This window comes from Quercus robur, chromosome 7 (assembly GCF_932294415.1).
Source record: "Quercus robur chromosome 7, dhQueRobu3.1, whole genome shotgun sequence".
In the NCBI taxonomy this organism is placed as follows: domain Eukaryota; kingdom Viridiplantae; phylum Streptophyta; class Magnoliopsida; order Fagales; family Fagaceae; genus Quercus; species Quercus robur.
In genome coordinates, this window is record NC_065540.1 from 47,537,011 (window position 1) to 47,555,692 (window position 18,682).

The 18,682-nt window shown below is 33.3% G+C and overlaps 2 long non-coding RNA genes across 3 annotated transcripts in view; both read right to left on the reverse strand.

Annotated features, from left to right (window-relative positions):
* LOC126693724 (uncharacterized) overlaps nt 1-18,682 on the reverse strand; it is a 96,382-nt gene that overhangs the window by 37,475 nt on the left and 40,225 nt on the right. The gene's annotated exons all lie outside the window — the stretch shown is intronic.
* On the reverse strand, nt 8,431-10,757 carry LOC126693726 (uncharacterized). The gene is made up of 2 exons (XR_007645481.1): nt 10,550-10,757; nt 8,431-8,813 (listed from the first exon to the last, which is right to left on the reverse strand). It is a non-coding gene; the product is annotated as an uncharacterized LOC126693726 (long non-coding RNA).

Genomic DNA, 18,682 nt, shown 5'->3' on the forward strand with positions numbered 1-18,682 from the left:
ACACCCTTCTCTCCTCTGTTCTTCCCTTGGTTCACTCTGAGGACTGGCCGAGATGTAATTCGGTGCAAGTAGCTTCTTTATAATATATATATGGGATTACGCAAATATATTTTTTTTTAAAGAATTTCATCATAATTTATAGACTTGGAGGATTAGATTAGTTGTTTCTTCTTATTCATAATAATATGTTGATTTTATATAAACCTTTCAAAATTGGTATGGATAGAGAAATTTCAAACTTGTGACTTGTGAGAAAACATGCCAATCTATAGAGTATAGCCTGCCCGTAAAAATTAAAAATGATGACAAGTTGGGTCAAGTTGACCCTTTTTCCATTTTCCATTTCAAAAAAATGAAAAAACAAAAACCATTATCTTTAATTTTGGATTTGAAGGTTGTGGGAGAATTTTTTTTTTTTTTTTTAAGGAGATTTTTTTAATACATTAATCTCGTTTTTTTTTTTTTGGTTGTTGAAATACATTAATCTTGTTGAGTTATCCCTTTTATCGAATTGTTAATTTGTATCTTGGCTTGACTCTCATTGAGTTTGATTAGCTTTTGTCGTGATGGACATGCTGCAGTATAGAGTATACTAGTTCTTGGCTGGTAACTTTCAATTGGTACTTGAATTGTATTCCAATTAAATGATGATATACTCGTGACTTATCAATGTTACCGTTTGCATAAGTTCTTTTCTACTTATTATAATCAACAAATACTGTATTAATTTGTATTTTCATCTACAATTCACATTGTCCATACTCCATACATATCACTCTCCACGTGAAGATGTTTCGGTTGGAATTATTTTTTTGATCAAAGTACCACAGGTAAGGATATGATTCCGTAGGCTAATTAATGCCAGGCCTTGAATGAGCTTAACATATTATTTACGGTATTTTTTTTTTTTTTTTTTGAAAACCCAAAAAAAGTGGGTTAGAGATGTGGTCACTGTTCCACCCTCTAAAACTTTCGCATTGCATTATAGCGTGAAATTACCTGGACATTAATGGAGTATTTCACTGTTCAAATTTATAGCTTTCAAAATCATAAAAGTGATGGGTCACAACTCACAATAGATTTTTACCACTAAGCCACTGTAACATGTGGTTAAAAATGAAGGACACTGAGTTTCAAACACTCTCTCTACATATAATGACACTAACTTTATGGTGGAAGACGATTGGACAAAGTGAATTGGGTAATGATTTACAAAATTTAGGCTCATATCCTATATTGGTAGAGTGTGGAAGAACGCAATCACCTCAGAATAACTTTTCTACTCAACATTCCACATTTCTTTTGTCCAGCTTTAGATTCTTTCTTTGTTCTATCTATCAGGGACTCTCCACTGAGTCTCTCTTCCATCACAATATAACCTAAATGACAAAATTTAGGTACAATACTTTAGGTGCTGTTCTTTAAATTCTCTCCTTAAGATTCAGTCATATGACTATTTAATTAAAAAATACACTTCCATCCTATGAGGAAAAATCTACATGGTAGAATCTTAAAAAAAGAGTCTAAAAAACAATACCTAAGTACTATACCTAAGTTTTACCATAACCTAAATTGCAAAAGGCCGAAGAGGATCATAACTTGGCATTCAATTATATTGGTGAAATATTTTTTCATTTTGATGGCAAGGCATCTCTTTCCTTGTGATGCAAGTAAATTTAAGGGGTCTCTTTACCCTAAACAAAATGCAAATATAAATATAGCTGATGGTTTGGCCATATCCTTCATAATGAGGCACAACTTTTTCCTTCTAGATTTATTCTCAATTGAACAGTCCAAATTCCTAGATGCTATGTTGGTGATTATTATGTCGTTTAACATTTCCGTGCATAGAAAAGTACAAATGGTGGGCATATTTCAAAGGGGTCTTTGTGTTCCACTTATGGACTATGGTAGCTTACCACGTCTTCTTAAAAAAATAATAATAATAATAATAACAAAAATTTAGTATATGGAAAAAAAAAAATAACATGTACCATACTTGTCTCTTTTTCTTTCTTTATAAAATAACCAAAGTTCTAAAAAAATATATAGCAAATATGTGAGAAACTACAGTTGGTAAGGTATATGGTGTTCCGCTCCATGCATCATAACACTTAGTGTGTGGGTCTCATAACTGAGTGTAACTCACACACTGCATGTGAGTGTGATGTTGTATGAAGCCGAAACATATACTATGATAATATACTTTTACGGATATAAACTATAAAGCGAAATAACAATTGTATGACATAGGATTTTACTCCTTTCAATGTGTGGTATTCCCATGTTTCCCAAATAGTGGACATTTTTCCATTAACACTTATAAATACTTCTTCTTCTTTTTCCCTCTCTCTTATTACTATTATTATTTTTGGGTTAAAGGAATCTTAATAGAGTAGTTGATATTCTATTTCATAGTTCAAATTTTTTTTTTTTTTTTTTTTTTGGTCTTTTGATACCATTTAAACACTTTGAGAAAAAAGAAAAGAAAAGAGAAAGATACCATTTAACCATAAGTATACCATTTTTTGTTTTTAATGTTTACATTAGTGAGAAAGACATTTTTCTATTCTACTTTATGTTCTACCAATCATAGTTTATTATGACCATTAAATTTTTCTTATAAAATAACCAAAGTTTAAACTTTACAAGAATAATAATAATAAAATAAAAAAAGATATGTGACATATTGCAGCCGGTAGAATTTAAACTATAGAGTGGAACACTACCACAACACAAAGGACTTTTATTCCTTTCTTTGCATGCATGCACATGTTAGTCAAATATTGGACACTTTCAACAGTCTCATAAATATAATATAGTTGCTATTCCATTTGTTAGGTCGTCTTTTTGCCTTTTGATACCATTTAATAACCAGAGTATACAAACTTTAATGTGGACATGGATAAGAAAGTTGTCTTCCTTTGTATAGTATGGGTATGTTTCGACCTCTTAGTCAATATTCCAATTTTCAGTTCTTTTAGAGCATAAAACTTATTCGTAAGAAAGCTGTCTTTCATTGTTTGGCCATGTTTCTACTTTTACCCGTCTATTTTGCTTTTAGAAAAAGAATGGGATCTAACCAATATATTATTTTCATGCAGTAATAAGTTTCTCTCCTCTTTTAAAATAGTTCTAACGCATTGAATATTTGAATTACTTTGTTATAAGTAACATACTCGTTTAAATATTTTGATGATGTTTGTTCGTTTGCTACTGTTGTCTGTTTCCACCGATTAGCATTTCATAAAGAGAAAGGATATGTTCACAACATTTTTACAATATTTTCACAACAAATCATAAGCAGTATGTTGTTACTAGTTGTTATTGTTAAGGCAAAAAAGTAATCTTAGTGTTAGTTTCAAATTTAAACCAATAACAACTAACCACCTATGATTTATTGTAAAAATATAGTAAAAATGTTGTGAACGTAACTTTCTTTCGTAAATGCTTGGTTGCTCTTGTTAGAAAATGCTCAGGACTCGGGAGATTGTGCTTTACTGCACAAAATATTAGACAAAACATGGAATGGCCTAAGCAGAACCTCCTGTCCCAGCTTGGGATTTGTATGGACCTTTATTGCTATCGCTTTCTGGATATTAAAAAATAATAATAATAATAATGCGGTTCAAATGGACAAATTTTTAGTTGCAAGGATGGAAATGGATACTTCTGTAGTAAAACTTTAGTTTCTTAATCACCAGATTCTTCTAATGCCTGTTGTAAAATTTCCTCTTTATAATGCTAAAAGCCTAAGATATTCTCCATCAAATTGCTCCAAACTCATTTCAGTCAACCTCAATCCATTCGGACTATTCAGTCCTATTCATTCTCATTCAATCCATTTCAATCTTATTTAGTTCACCTTAGTCCACTTCAATCAATTCAGTCTAATTTAGTCCACTTTTGTGCAGTTACTCAAAAATGAGAAACACTAAATTTGTTTGAGAGTACGTATTCTAAATTTGAATTTATTAAAATATATATATATATATATATATATTTATATATATATATATATATAACTCAAACTCGCTCCAAATTCTATTAAATGTTAGCAATTTAATCTTAAAGTTTTTACACATATATTTAATGAATCCAAACTCATTTCAAACACATCTTTTTTCTTTTTCTTTTTTTTTTTGCTTAAAAATTAGTCAACTTAACATTACTTTTTGTTAATAATTGTTGCGCTATAAAACACTATTAGATCACATTCAAACCTAGAGCCACTATATTTAGAATTGACGCCTAACAAATATTAAGTAATATTAATTTGGACAAAATTTAATTATAAAATTGGTTGTAACCTAAGCCTACAACCTTCAATATCATTCATATTACTATATATTTTGAAAATCTAATAGTTGATTGCATGTTTTTTATGTTCTTAATGTACATATCAAATTTTGCGTTAATTGGACATTATCTACTATATGATTTATAAGCTTACATTTTATGCATAATTTTAAAGTACAAAAACTTACAATTTAAACAATTTAATGATGATATAGTTATTGATCTTTAATTTTATAGAAATTTTGCAAGCATGGAAGATTTAAGAAGAAAATGTAATTCAATTGTGGATTTTTCAAAATTCACCTCCAATAAAAAGATATTAAGTAAGGTTGTAGTTTTAGGCTATAACCAATTTTATAGCTAAATTTTGTCCTATTAATTTATAAATATTTGCTAAACATTTTTTGTGTTGTAACAACTGTTGTGATCATATGTTCATATAGCGATGTGATTTTAATATTCAAATATGGATACAAATAATTCCAAGAACTTTACTACAATCTAGAAGACTATGCTTTGTTTTAAGCAATTAACAAAATAGTTGGTATGCACATTGAAAAACATATTCAAATATTCTCTCTCTCTCTCTCTCTTTCTCTCTCTCTCTCTCTCTCTCTCTCTCTCTCTCTCTCTATATATATATATATATATATATATATTATAACAACTAAATGTTAAACTCTAAACAAACCAAAATGATAAAAAGAGAGAACATGATCATGAATGTATTTTAACGTACGTGATCGAAATTGTATTTCGATAATCTGTAATTGAGGAAAATAACCATTAGTGAAACACAAAAGTAGAAACAATAAAAAAAATAATAAAAAAAACAAAAAAAATACAAAAAACTAAAAACAAAAAAAAATAAAAAAACAGAAGAAAAAATGAGAGTATTGTAAGCATATTGAAATACATAGCAAACTTCGATAAGAGTGGTGTGTTGGATCTTGGAAAGCACATCTCAATCTTATGAAAGCAAATACACATTTTCATTATGGTTGTCTTTTCTACTAAGGCAATTGGGTAATGATTTGCCAAACTCAAAAGAACTCTACGCAATTTTAATCACCAAACTCAAAAGAACTTTTCTCTCAGCATTCCTCTCTTCTTTTGGTCAACCTTCTATTAAATCTTTGTTCTATCTATCTATCTATTAGGGATTTCCGTTTAATTTCTCTTCAGTATGATATAACCTAAAATAATGCAGAAGGGCGAGGATCATGACTTGGCATTCAATTATATTGGTGGGATCTTTTTCAATTTGATGGCAATTGGCAAAGCATCTCTTTCCTTGTGATGCAAGTAAATTTAATGAGTCTCTTTTCACTAACAAAATACAAAAATAAATATAGCTGAGGGTTTGGCCTTATCCTTCAAAACAAGGCAGAACTTTTCCACCCCTAGATTTATTCTCTATCGACTAGTACAAAATGCTATGTTGGTGATTATTAGGTCGTTTGTCATTTCCGTGCATACTGCATAGAAAAGTACAAATAGTGGGCATATTTCAACAGACTCGATATTTTATTTTATTTATTTATTTTTTCTGTCTAATACCACTTAACCACAAGTATAGAAAACTCAATAATGTTGATCTAGGTAAGAAATGCATTTTGTGTTCCATTAATTGCAACTTAACATATGTCAAGTATATATATATATATATATCAAATATGTGACAAATTAAAATTGGTAGGGTAGTATAGATGGGAATATATATGGTGTTTCCACTCCATACAACATCACACTCCTGTATGAAGTGGAAATATGGTGTCTTTATATTCCAATGATTGCAGCTTAACAGTTAACACATGTCGAATATATATATCAAATATGTGACAAAATAAAGTTTGTAGGGTATAAATGAGAAGATATATGGTGTTTTCGCTCCACACATCATCACACTCTTGTATGAAGTGGAAACATAATATTCTTACACAGGTATAACTTATAAAGTGAAAAAACAATTGCATGACATAAGATTTTTATTCCATTCTTTGAGTGGTACGTCCATGTGTTTCCAAATAGTGGACATTTTTCCATTCAATCTTATAAAATACTTCCTCTTTTTACTTTCTTTCTCTCTTTTCTTTTCTTCTCTTTGGTTAAAGGACGCTTCTAGAATAGTTGCTATTCATTTAATAGATCATTTTTTTGGCTTTTGATACCATTTAACCACTTTGAATAATAATAATAAAAAGTATACTACTATTTAACCACTTGTATACTAAAACTTCAATGTTTAATATTGATATAAAAAGACAATTTTCTGTTCTATTTTATGTTCTACCAGTCACGATATACTTTATTCATTAATTTTTTTCTCATAATATAACTATAGTTTAAAATGGATAATAAAAATAAAAATAAGATATATGGCATATTGCAGTCTGTATGATATAAACTATATAAAGTGGAACACTAACAACAAGACAAAGGAATTTTATTCCTTTCTTGTATGGTATGCTCATGTTAGCCAAATAGCGGACATTTTTCAACTGAGTCTTAAATAGAATATTTGATATTCTCAAAAAATAAATAAATAAATAAAAGAAAAAAAAAAAAAAAAAAAAGGGGAAGAAGAAAAAGATATTCCATTTTTTAGTTAATTTTTTTTATAGCCTTTTGAAACCTTTTTTTTTTTTTTTTTTTTTGAGAAAATGATACCATTTAACTAGAGTACACAAATCTTCAATGTTAACATTTGTTCAAAAAAAAGGTGTTTTTTTATGGTATGGCCATGTTTCCCAAGTAGTGACATTTTCAACCGTCTTTTATAGAATAGTCGATAGTCCACTTTTTAGTTCATAAAGTATAAAGAACTTAAAACTTTCACATTGAAGAAAGGTGTTTCCCCCCTCAAAAAAGAAGAAGAAGAAGAAAGGTGTCTTTCTTTGTTTGTTATGGCTATGTTTCCACTTTAATCCGCCCAGTAGATAATTTTCATAAAGTTATAAGTTTCTCTCCACTTTTTAAAATAGTCATAAGGAGATCATTTTAATTCTAACACATTGAATTGCTTTACAACGTAAAATTGAAAAATTGGCCAACTCGTTTAAATATTTTGATGATGTTGGTTCGTTTGCTACTGTTGTCTGTTTCCACCAATAAGAATTTCATAAATACTTGGTTGCTCTTGTTAGAAATGGTCAGGACTCAGGAGATTGTGCTTCACTGCACAAAATATTTGAGCAAAACATGGCAAGGCATAAGCAGAACCTCCACTCATTCAGCAAAAAAAAGCAGAACCTCCACTCCAAGCTTGGGATTTGTATGGACCGTTATTGGTGTCACTTTCTGGATATTAAAAAAAAACCTTAATGCGGTTCAAATGGACAAATTTTTAGTTGCAAGGATGGAAATGGATTCCTTTGTGTCTACCATGGTTTCCTTTGTAGTAAAACATTGGCTTCTTACCAGATTCTTCTAATGCCTGTGCGGTAAAAATTACTCCTTATAAAGCCAAAAGCCAAAGACATTCTCCATCAAATTGCTCTCAACTCTATATATACTTACAGAACAAGATGAGGCTTCAAAATATGCTTCTCATAATCAGAGCAGTGTTACTTCTCACGAGCATACATGCATATGCACATGAGGCTAGCAGAATCTTCCATAGAGAAGAGCAAAATATAGTAAATAAACACCATTTGTTTGAGTCACTGCAAGGTCAATTCACTCCATCATCTATCCATCAAAAGACCTTAGCCAGCCACAGTGTCTCTCCTTTGAGACACCAAGTCCCTCCCTCTGCCCCCAATCCGGTCACCTATATCCCTTCTCCAAGTTTCAGTCAAAGGACCTTTGTGAGCCACAACACTGCTCCATTGCTAGGCTCACATCAGAAGAGACCTCCACCTCCCCCAATGCTCAATGGGGGCACTTCCAGCCCCTAGCTTGCTAGGAGCCCGCTTCAACAATCAGCTATAGGGGTTTCAAGAATCACAACAATAAGCAACAGCAAATGAATTTGTCCTAGTGACGAATAAGCAGTAGCAGATGACATATGACTATAAACCAGGTACAAAAGGAAAGGAAGCACAATTGGAAACTTATGTCAAAGTAAACGCCATTGTAGTTGCTGTTTTTATATCACTATTAGTCTAACAAATTCTCCTCTTTCTGACCTTTTGGAGTAAATCTTAATCTGTTTAAATTTCTACAGAATATTTGTCAAAGTAGATTCAATGGTTAATCTCTCTCTCTTAAACAATCACCCTCAAGAAATTCCACTTTCACATACTTGTCAAAAGAAGCATTAAACATCTTGACAGCCTTTGACATCAAGCTGAAAATCATCAAATGATTGTTTTCTTTGGTGACATATAGTCCATATTGATGCATTCAACATAATTCATATGGTCCACTTAAAATAACAGCCGTGTTGTATGATTCACCCTCTGCATCAGGCCTTTGTCATTGTAATTTGTCTCCTTTGCTATGCCAATTGCTGAGGGCTTATAATCCCTCACCTAGCCCACTTCAACAATCAGCTAAACGGGCTTCACAGACTAAAACTTAAAAGAATAAGCAATAGCAAATGAAACTATCCAAGCAATGAATAAGCACTAGTAGATGACATATGACTATAGAACAGGTAACCCCAAAAAAATGTAGGCCGCTCAATCTTGGTAGACAATATAGTGCCTCAAGAGCTCAATTAGAAGATTTTAATTGGAAACATAGGTCAAAGAAAATGGCATTGTAGTTGCTGGCTTGCTGCTTTTATACTAGTATTAGTAGATTAAATGTTCTTTCTCTGAACTTTTAGAGAATATCTTAATCTGTTTAAATTTTTCTACTGCATAATAACAGATTCAGGAAAACAGCTCAGTGGTTGCTGGAGCCAACAAAGCTCGAGTGTAATCATATGCTCAGAAAAGCAGCTCAAAAACCAAGCTAAATGAAAGCTTCAAACCATCCTTTTATGCATCCAACCTGCATCAATATATCATTCTTTCTTTCTTTTTTTTATCTGAGGAAAAATTATAAAGCATAAAAGAAGTAGAAAGTTGAAAATGGAGAGAGGGATTGCAGTTTTGGATTGATGAAGGCTGAGAAGTTTTGTAGCTTCTGAGCTTGTCACAACTCTGGAAATTGTATAAGGTAATTTATTTATTAATTCCAGTGAATTTCAATGTTTTAGCCCATTGGAGGATACCCAAAAACACTAAATAAATAAAAGAGTACAATCTGCAATATTAAAAACTAGAAGCAGAGAGCTAAAACAAAAAGGATCTCAACTTTAGAGTAAGTAGAAATGTCAGCTAATAATGACCATTTAATAGATCAACAGCTGATAGCAAAGTTCAGTACTACGGCCAAGTTTAGGAGTATATTAATCAGTACAATCTAACACAAATGCATATGGCCAAGGACCATCGCTGCGCATACAATTCTTTTTTAGGCCATTGAAAAGGCATGGAAGAAACATGAAATGACTAGGAATAGATACAAAGTACATTCTTACTTCTTAGAATTAATGGGTGGGATCTTTTTCCTTCAGATTGCAAAACATCCCTTCCTTTTTGATGTGACTAAAAGATTAAGGAGTTCAAGTTCAACACATACGCTAGTTCATAATAGACTGGTGAGATCACTCTTGATACAATCATAAATAGATAATGTATAGGACTGATTTTTGGAAAGCATGGATCACTTTTGATAATAATTGACTACTATATATTATTACTGAGTCCTGATAATGGATGCCCTTAGGACAATTTTTAACCAACCATTTTAGAAAAATTTTTACACCACTTTTATGAAAATCATAAAAGTCGCCAAAACAATTAATTACTTTTTTCTTTTTCCATAAAAATTTTCTTAAAATAGTTTCTAAACTAATGCCTTAGCACATCTGTTAACATTTCCCTATATCCATCTATAATCACCTTTCCTTTCCCAAATGCTTTTTTCATTCTTTGAATACTTAATAAAGAACAGAGAGAGCTAACTACATCTATCTGCTTATTCAAAACGCAAAACAGGGGAAGAGATTTGAGCTATCATTTTGAACACTTAAAAATCCTATCTTTGAAACATGGGTTCTATATAAAATCAAAATAAACAACACCCATCAAAATAAATTTGTATAAAAAAGAGCAGATTACATGCAATCAAGACTTTGGTCAACTTTATCAAAAAAAAAAAAAAAGACTCTGATCTTCCACAACAAGACCCAAATATGCATATACCGGGAGGATTTCGAATCAAAGCAGAGAGGGCAGAGTGTTATTAGTATTACCTTGGCTCATTGGAAGCGCTCTGCTAGAGAAAGAGAAATGGATTTCAAGATATGCGGGTTCCAAAGCTAACATGAAAGCCACGGAATGAAAGAGAAAGAGATAAATGGGTTTTCTTTGAAAATTTAGGAAGTTTGAGATTGGTCCTGAAGCTATTTAAAATTATGAATTAGCCCCAATTGGAATCCCCAAATTGGGGTTGCGAATGAACAAGGTTAGGGCTCGGCTTTAAGGGAAAAGAACGCGTTAATATTTGTTTGTGGTCCCGTTACCGAGTGCGGTATTTGGTAATGGGTAGTGACATGGTCTACGCATTAACTCCACTATCTAAAATCTTATGAATTGACGGTAATTTATTCTTATGTTATGAGATCAATTTGTACCATCATTTCCTATCAAAAAAAAAAAAAAGAAAAAAAATTTGTACCATCATTGAAGTAATATCTCTCCACTATTCTCTAATTTTATGGTAAATCCAATTTATGTGATATGTTATTATTTAAATGTTAATTTGAATATTATTTATTTATCAATTATTGTTCTTAGCTCTTTCTCACAATATATATATATATATATTATTGTTCTTAGGAACAACAATAGTTATAAGTCTCATCTAGTATTTCTAACTATTATGGAAGTCATCTTCAACAACATCATGTTCTATTTGATTCAAGTCATCATGTTTTGGCTCTGGTTTCATTTCTAGTGTCAAAGGTCTTAGTTATATTCAATGTCTGTATTCCGAGGTGGTATTACATGCATTCGATGTGAGAGGGTAGATGTATGTATCAAATACATGATAGATTTTCTCCAACATTTCACTCTTCTTTTCATTATCCTTCGATTCTATCTTATGATTTTTTTTTTCCTTTACAACAAATGGAGAAATGATATTTGAAGTTTTACCTAATAATAAAATCAAATAATACCAATGAGTTACAAAGCTATTGACAATTATTATGATGAAGTTGGTTTGTTTGCGAATTGCGATAGTTATCTATTTCATAGTTGGTAAAAATGTGTAACATATGCGTACTTACAAAACAATATAAAAAGAAAAAAAAGAAGCTCATTTTTGTCGTTTGGCTCTCAATTTTATAGTAAAATATGTGGTATTCTAGAATGGAGAGTTTCATTGCGTTAGTTACAAATAAGAATAAAAATTGGCAGATAAATACGGCACCTACAAACTAGAAAGTGATAAAACTCTAAAGAGATTATATTACTATTAGTAAATGATTAAACAATAGGTCCAATTAAAGAGTGCCATTAGGATATCCATTAATCAACTATTTTAGAAAAAAATTTATGAAAATTTTAAAAATATATATATAATTACTTTTTTATTTTCTCATATAAAATTTCTTAGAATAGTTTATTAATGTATGACCCGAGAACATCTATCACTAAAATCCTTAAACAATTCTTAAAAGATAAACTTTCAAACAAAGAAACACTTATCACTTAAACATCATGAAACCCAAAATACTACCAACACCCTAAATGTGAAAAGTCAAAATACATCTTCACCCTACTAAATTAGTACTTTACTCTTTTTTTCTTTTCTTTTCTTTTCTTTTTTTAATAAAAATCAAATTTCAATTGTTCCTGAAGGCTAAGGTTGTGCTCACGATTTACAACCTCAAATTATTCCTTGTAAGTGCTAAATCTGTTTTTACGTTCACTCTTTATTACTTTTTTTTTCCCCTTAAATCTCATTTATCCATTCTAGTATTATATAATATTATTTTTTTAGAATAGAGTTAGCCACAAAATTGGTTGTAGCCTAAATCTTCAATCTTACTTAATATCTTTTTATTGGAGGTGAATTTTAACAAATCTACCATTAGATTACACCTTCTTCTTATATCTTCTATCCTTACAAAATTTTTAAGAAATTAAAGATCAATAATTATCTCATCAATAAATTATTTAAATGACAAGTATTGGTAGTTTAAAATTATGCTTAAAATATAAGCTTATAGCTCATATAGTAAATAATATCTGATTGACAAAAAATTTGACATGTGTATTAAGAATGTAAAGAACATACAATTTAACGATTAGATTTTCAAAATATATTATGTTTATTTTATTAGGTAAGGTTGTAACCTACTACAATCAATTTTATAACTAAACTTTATCCATTTGCTTATACAATATCTATTGATTCTATTCTAGTAGTAGTATTTACTATTAGTTACTTATTCTTGATTAATGAAATATTTTTCTTTATTAAGTGGATTATTTCAAGTTAAATTGTTAAGATATTTCTATATGATTGTATTTTGTTGAATCATCGTATTTGTTTCTAAAAAGCGTAGGACAAATATTTTCGAATTTTGGGGCTGCCAAAATTTTAAATTGAAAACATATTATACATATACTATATATGTGTCGTTATTTCTCTGTTTATGTATTATTTTTGCCTATTTTTAAAATGTACTTTGATAAAAATGCTAAATTATATCCATTCGTACACATATCGTATTGCATACATACCGTAGTTTACTAACTATTATCCATTTCCACAAATTACCATTCATAAATGCCTGGTTGCTCTTGTTAGAAAATGTGTTAGGAGGCTGTGCTTCACTATACACAAAAATCAACCTCGACTAAGCTCGGAAATTTTGAGGACCTTTATTAGCATCACTTTCTGGATTTCAAAAGGCATTAAATGTTTTTTTTTTTTTTTTTTGTGGTTGAAAGCCTTTTTTTTTTTTTTTTTTTTTTTGATACCAAATAAGGGAGATTACAAAAAGGCTGGATTAAACCAGCAAAGTTTAAGAGGCATTATAGTTGCCTGTCTAGCTATATTACATAAAGACTTACACAGCACATGAGGGACTAAGATCATTTTACAGAGGAATCCATGTAGAACAAGAAAATTGATGTCAGCAAGTCTAACATTGTCCTGCCCATCAGAAGCTCTTCCAGAGTTGAAGACTTTGACTAAACCTCTGCAGTCACTTAGAAACAAAACATGATGAAGACCATGGTTTTCTGCAATGAGACAAGCTTCCACCACAGCTTCAAGTAAAACTCTAGGTGCTGTTCTTGCCAAACTACTATTAACACCAAAAAACATAAAATCTCCCTGTGTGTTTATAGCTTCATATACATAGGCCCTTCTATTCTTCTTCTTGTTTCTGAAACCAGCAACTTTGATAATTAATTGCCAGGGTCCTGCAGCTGACTGGGTTGGTGGTTTAGGTCTACTTGAGAACCAGTTTGAGTTTTGTTGGTCAGAGAATGCATTACCGTACCTGCAAGACAAAGTTTGAACCGTGAGAATTACTTGCATAGGATTAGGAGATATACCTTCATGAACCACTTGGTTCCTATGGTTCCAAATAGTCCACAAGGTGATGAAGAGGGATTGCAGATAATTCATGGAGCCAGGATCCTTGTAATTGTGAATAGTAATAACAATAGATAACCAATGCTGAATGGAAATATTGTTGAAGTCAGAAGAATGGATTCCCAAGGATGAACCATGCCAACAGGCCCTAGAGAAAGGGCAGAGGAGAAAGAGATGAGTACTGGTTTCCTCATGATCATTACAGAAAGGACAGGTGGAATCAATCGAAATTCCTCGTTGCTTAAGATTGGAAAAGGTGGGAATACTGTCATGAAGCAATCTCCACACAAAAGTATTTATCTTCAAAGGGGTCTTCACTTTCCAAATCCTATACCAAACCTCTTGGTTTCTAAGAACTTGTTGGGGTGGGGCCAAGTGCTCTGAATTAAGCAACTCATAAGCTATCCGGACCTTATACTCTCCATCATAGGAATGCCTCCAAACCAGCTTATCTGAGACAGACTTGGTTCTAGAAATGGGTGTTTGCAAGATTTGACTAGCCATAGGATGAGGGTATAGAGATCTGACCAAATTATGGTTCCAAGAAGCAGAATTGTGATCAATTAAGTCTCCTACAGTACCAGTTAGAAGCCTCTGGTCATGAAGATTGAGAGAAAGGCAATGATACCAATCTTTATGTTGGAGAGGAATGTTGTACCTATCACCCACCCACCAAGTTCCCTCTCTCAATATTGGATGGTTTTGCTTAATGATGTTCCTCCATACCCAGGAGTAATGGGGCTTAGGACAGCAATCCATTAAGGAATCTCTAGGGAAGTATTTGGCTTTGTAAGTCCTAGCTAGCAGAGATTGGGGCTTCTGGTTTATTTTCCAGAACTGTTTGTTGAGCATAGCTTGATTCATGGTTTTAAAGGATTTAAATCCAAGCCCTCCAAATCTTTTAGGTTGGCAGACTCTTTCCCAATTCAACAAGTGCAATTTCTTTTCTCCAGTCTCATGTCCCCACCAAAAAGCTCGGATAATAGAATCCATTTTATTGCAAATAAATTCAGGTACCTTAAAGCAAGCAAAAGTATAAAGAGGGAGGGATTGAAGCACAGAAGAAATGAGTGTGGTCCTGCCAGCTTGGGATAAAAGTCTGGCTTTCCACCCTTGAAGTTTTGATTGAAGTTTATCAACCAAAAATTGAAAGTCAGCACATCTATTACCTTTCAACACAAAATTCATACCAAGATATTTAGTAGGATTCTGGACGAGATTAACTTGAAGAGTTGAGGCAAGAAGTTCCTGGTCAGCAACATCCATATTTGGGGAACAAAACAGGTCAAATTTGGCTAAGTTGATTTTCTGGCCAGAAAGTGAGCAATACCAGTCCAAAATAGCAATTAAAGTGGTTACAGACTTCTCTTCCTTTTTGAAAAAAAGAAGAGAATCATCTGCAAAAAGGAGATGGGTAAAGGACAACCCATTCCTACCCACTTTAACACCTTGTAATTGTTTATGACTTTCAGCTTGTATTAAGGCAATTGAGAGAATATTAGCACAAAGAAGAAAGAGGTAGGGAGAGAGGGGATCTCCCTGTCTTAATCCTTGGGAAGGCTTGAAAGAGGATGTTGAATTGCCATTAACAAGCAAAGTGTAGCTAACAGATGTCACACACTCCATAATCCATTGAATCCATCTATCCTCAAACTTCATGACAGTTAAAACAGCCTTAAGGAACATCCAATCTACCCTATCATAAGCCTTACTCATATCAATCTTAAGAGTTCCAAAACTGGCTTTCCTGCCTTTCTTCTTCCTAAAGACATCAATAATTTCATGGGCAATGAGTATGTTATCAGTAATGTTTCTTCCTTTAATGAAGGCATTTTGATAAGGAGTAATGAGACTGTCCATGATGAGTTTAAGCCTATAAACCATAATTTTGGAGATGACCTTGTAAATGACATTACAAAGGCTAATAGGCCTAAAATGAGAAACCTTCTCTGGAAAAGGAACTTTGGGGATGAGGGTTATGAAGGTATGATTGAGAGGTTTAAAAAGAGATCCAGAGTGAAAAAAGGCTTGGACAGTATTAATGACATCCATTTTCACAATACTCCAAAATTTTTGAAAAAAGAAAGCTGGGAGACCATCAGGCCCAGGTGCTTTGTGTGAACCAAGTTGGAAAATAGTATTTTCAATCTCAGCAGGAGTGATGGGCTTATCAAGAAGGAGTCTGTGCCGGTCAGAAAGAAAAGGGACAGGTAAGGCTTGTAGCTCTTGAACAACACTATGGAAGTTAGCCTGAGATTTGTTTTCAAAGCAATTTCTAAAGTGCTCCACCAAGATGGTCTCAATTTCCATCTGATCCTCTATTGTATTACCAGCAAAGTCTTTAATTTGTAAAATCCTATTTTTAGCTCTTCTTTGTCTAACAACAGTCTGGAAATATTTGGTGTTCCTGTCCCCTTGGAGAATCCACTGAGTTCTAGCTTTTTGTGCCCACATCATCTCCTCTATCAAGAAGTTCTTCTAAGACACCCCTGAGAAGTCTTTCCTTCCTAACATCCTCAATGGACCTAATAGAATTTTGGATTTGTTGTAGCTGAGTTTGTTTCAGTTTAATTTCATAATCTAACTTCCCAAACACAGATTTGTTCCAATTCCTAGCAGATTTTCTAACACTTAATAATTTTGCCCACAATTGAGCAGCTCGTGACCCTACTGAATTAGACTCCCAGGCTTGACGGATCATACTCTCACAGGAGGGATGAGTAGTCCACATATGCTCAAATCTAAAGGGTCTACGTCTAAAAGGGGTGAGAAATTCAAAGTCCAAAATAATTGGCCCATGATCTGATCTGATTATGGGCAGGTTCCTAAGGGAGTAACAAGGATACATGTTGATCCACTCAATAGTAGCAAAAGCTCTATCAAGTCTTTCCATGATGAACTCATTATCCTCCCTATTATTCATCCAAGTGTACTGCTGTCCAGAAGCAGCCAGATCACAAAACTGGAGATCAGAAATAACTTTTTAGAATAGAGACGCCCCACTAATTCTCCCTTGGGTAAAAGAAAATTTTTCATCCCTGCTAAGAATTTGGTTAAAGTCCCCAATGCATAACCAGCTTACATGGGAAAAAGCTTTAATAGAGGAAAGTTGCTGCCAAACCTCCTCCCTCCGAGCTAATTCAAGATGTCCATAAACAAAGGTAATGGAAACTGGTTTGCCCTTATTGTCTAGTAGATCAATATGAATAAGGTGATTGGTAACAAGCTGAACCTTAAGACTAGGTCTATCCATCCAGGCTAGAATCAGACCTCCACTCAATCCCACTCTAGGAACTTCCAAACCATCAGAAAAACCACATCTAGTCCACACATCTCTACCTTTACCATCCACTAATTTAGTTTCCATAAGAAAAATGATGTCAGGTTTAAACTCTTGGGCTTTTTTCTGGCACTATAGAACTGCAGAGGATTTGCCCAAACCTCTACAGTTCCAGCTCAAAATCCTCATGGCTACTGGGGAAGCTGATTAGGGTCAGCTTCCCAGCACCCATTTGGATATTTAGGAGCATCCTCATCAAGTGAATGGCAATCAAAACTAATATTACAAAAGGAAATAGATTCGGAGGAGGTAGGAATGGTACCTTCCCTTGTGAAGAAGCCACAAAGAAGTTTCTGTCTGATATTCCTTCCTAGTCGACCAAATTCTGATCTGAATCTCTTCTTGGGAGGAACTTGACTACCTTCCAGCCATTCTTCACAGTGCAAAATAGAAGATTGTCCAGGATCCGAGGCAATAGAAACAGGGGATGGTGGGCCTAGGCCAAGGTTTTCAATCTCCGTGTTCACAATATTGGTGAGTCCAATGTCCAAACTGACTGTGTGACTATGAGTAGTTCCCACCTGTGTTTCAGGCTCTGCTAGGTACTGGGTCCATGAGCCATCTTAGCCCATAGCTTGGGGACTTCTAACCTGAGGCCCATCACTGTCTACTCTTTGCACTAAATTCTCAATACTTGGTTTCGGTATGTCAGGAATTTGTCCTCTATTCCATGCATCCCTACATACCCATTCAGGACGATCTTCATTAAGTCTATCCAAGTTGAATAGCAACACTGTTTCATCGCTGTCTGTAGCAAAATCAGACCGAGTATCCTCTCTAAGAGTACCATTAGTCATGAAAGGTCCATTTCCTTCAACCCAAGTCCAGCGAAAGGAAGAATCCATAGGTAAGGCACAAGGTGGACGAAGGATGAAAGTATCACCAGAAACAGGGTGAAGAGCTTGAGGCAAGTCACCAAGGGAAGACTGATCTAAGGTCGGATTGGGTGGAGTATCAATATTCAGGGTATGACCAGGGGAAGAAGCAAGGGGGTTGAGAGGTGTCAGAGTGGTGGAGGGGTTACTTAAGGAAAGGGATAAAATAGCAGAATGAAGGTTTGCATGTCCATTCTCTGGCTATGTAGGGGCAGTAGTAGTAGTGAGGTGGGGATTAGGAATAGTAGGGGATTCAGGATCAGGAAAAACCTGCAAATTCCCATCCTGATTTTGGTCAGGGGAATAAGGATTAGGAAAAGGGTGGTCAGAAGGGTGAGGAGCCTGTGCATGTGAGTGATGAGAGGAATGTAAGTTGCCATACCTCACTTGAGTAGTCCACCTCTGTCTTCTATGATAGTAAGCCCTTAGATCGTTGTGGAAATGAGGTTCTAGGGAATCAAACCCAAACTGGACTTGGTGAGTTCGCTGAATCCTGTTCCTTTGACGGATGAGCATTCTCTCAATCTCATCCATACTCTCATTGCATTGGCCCTTC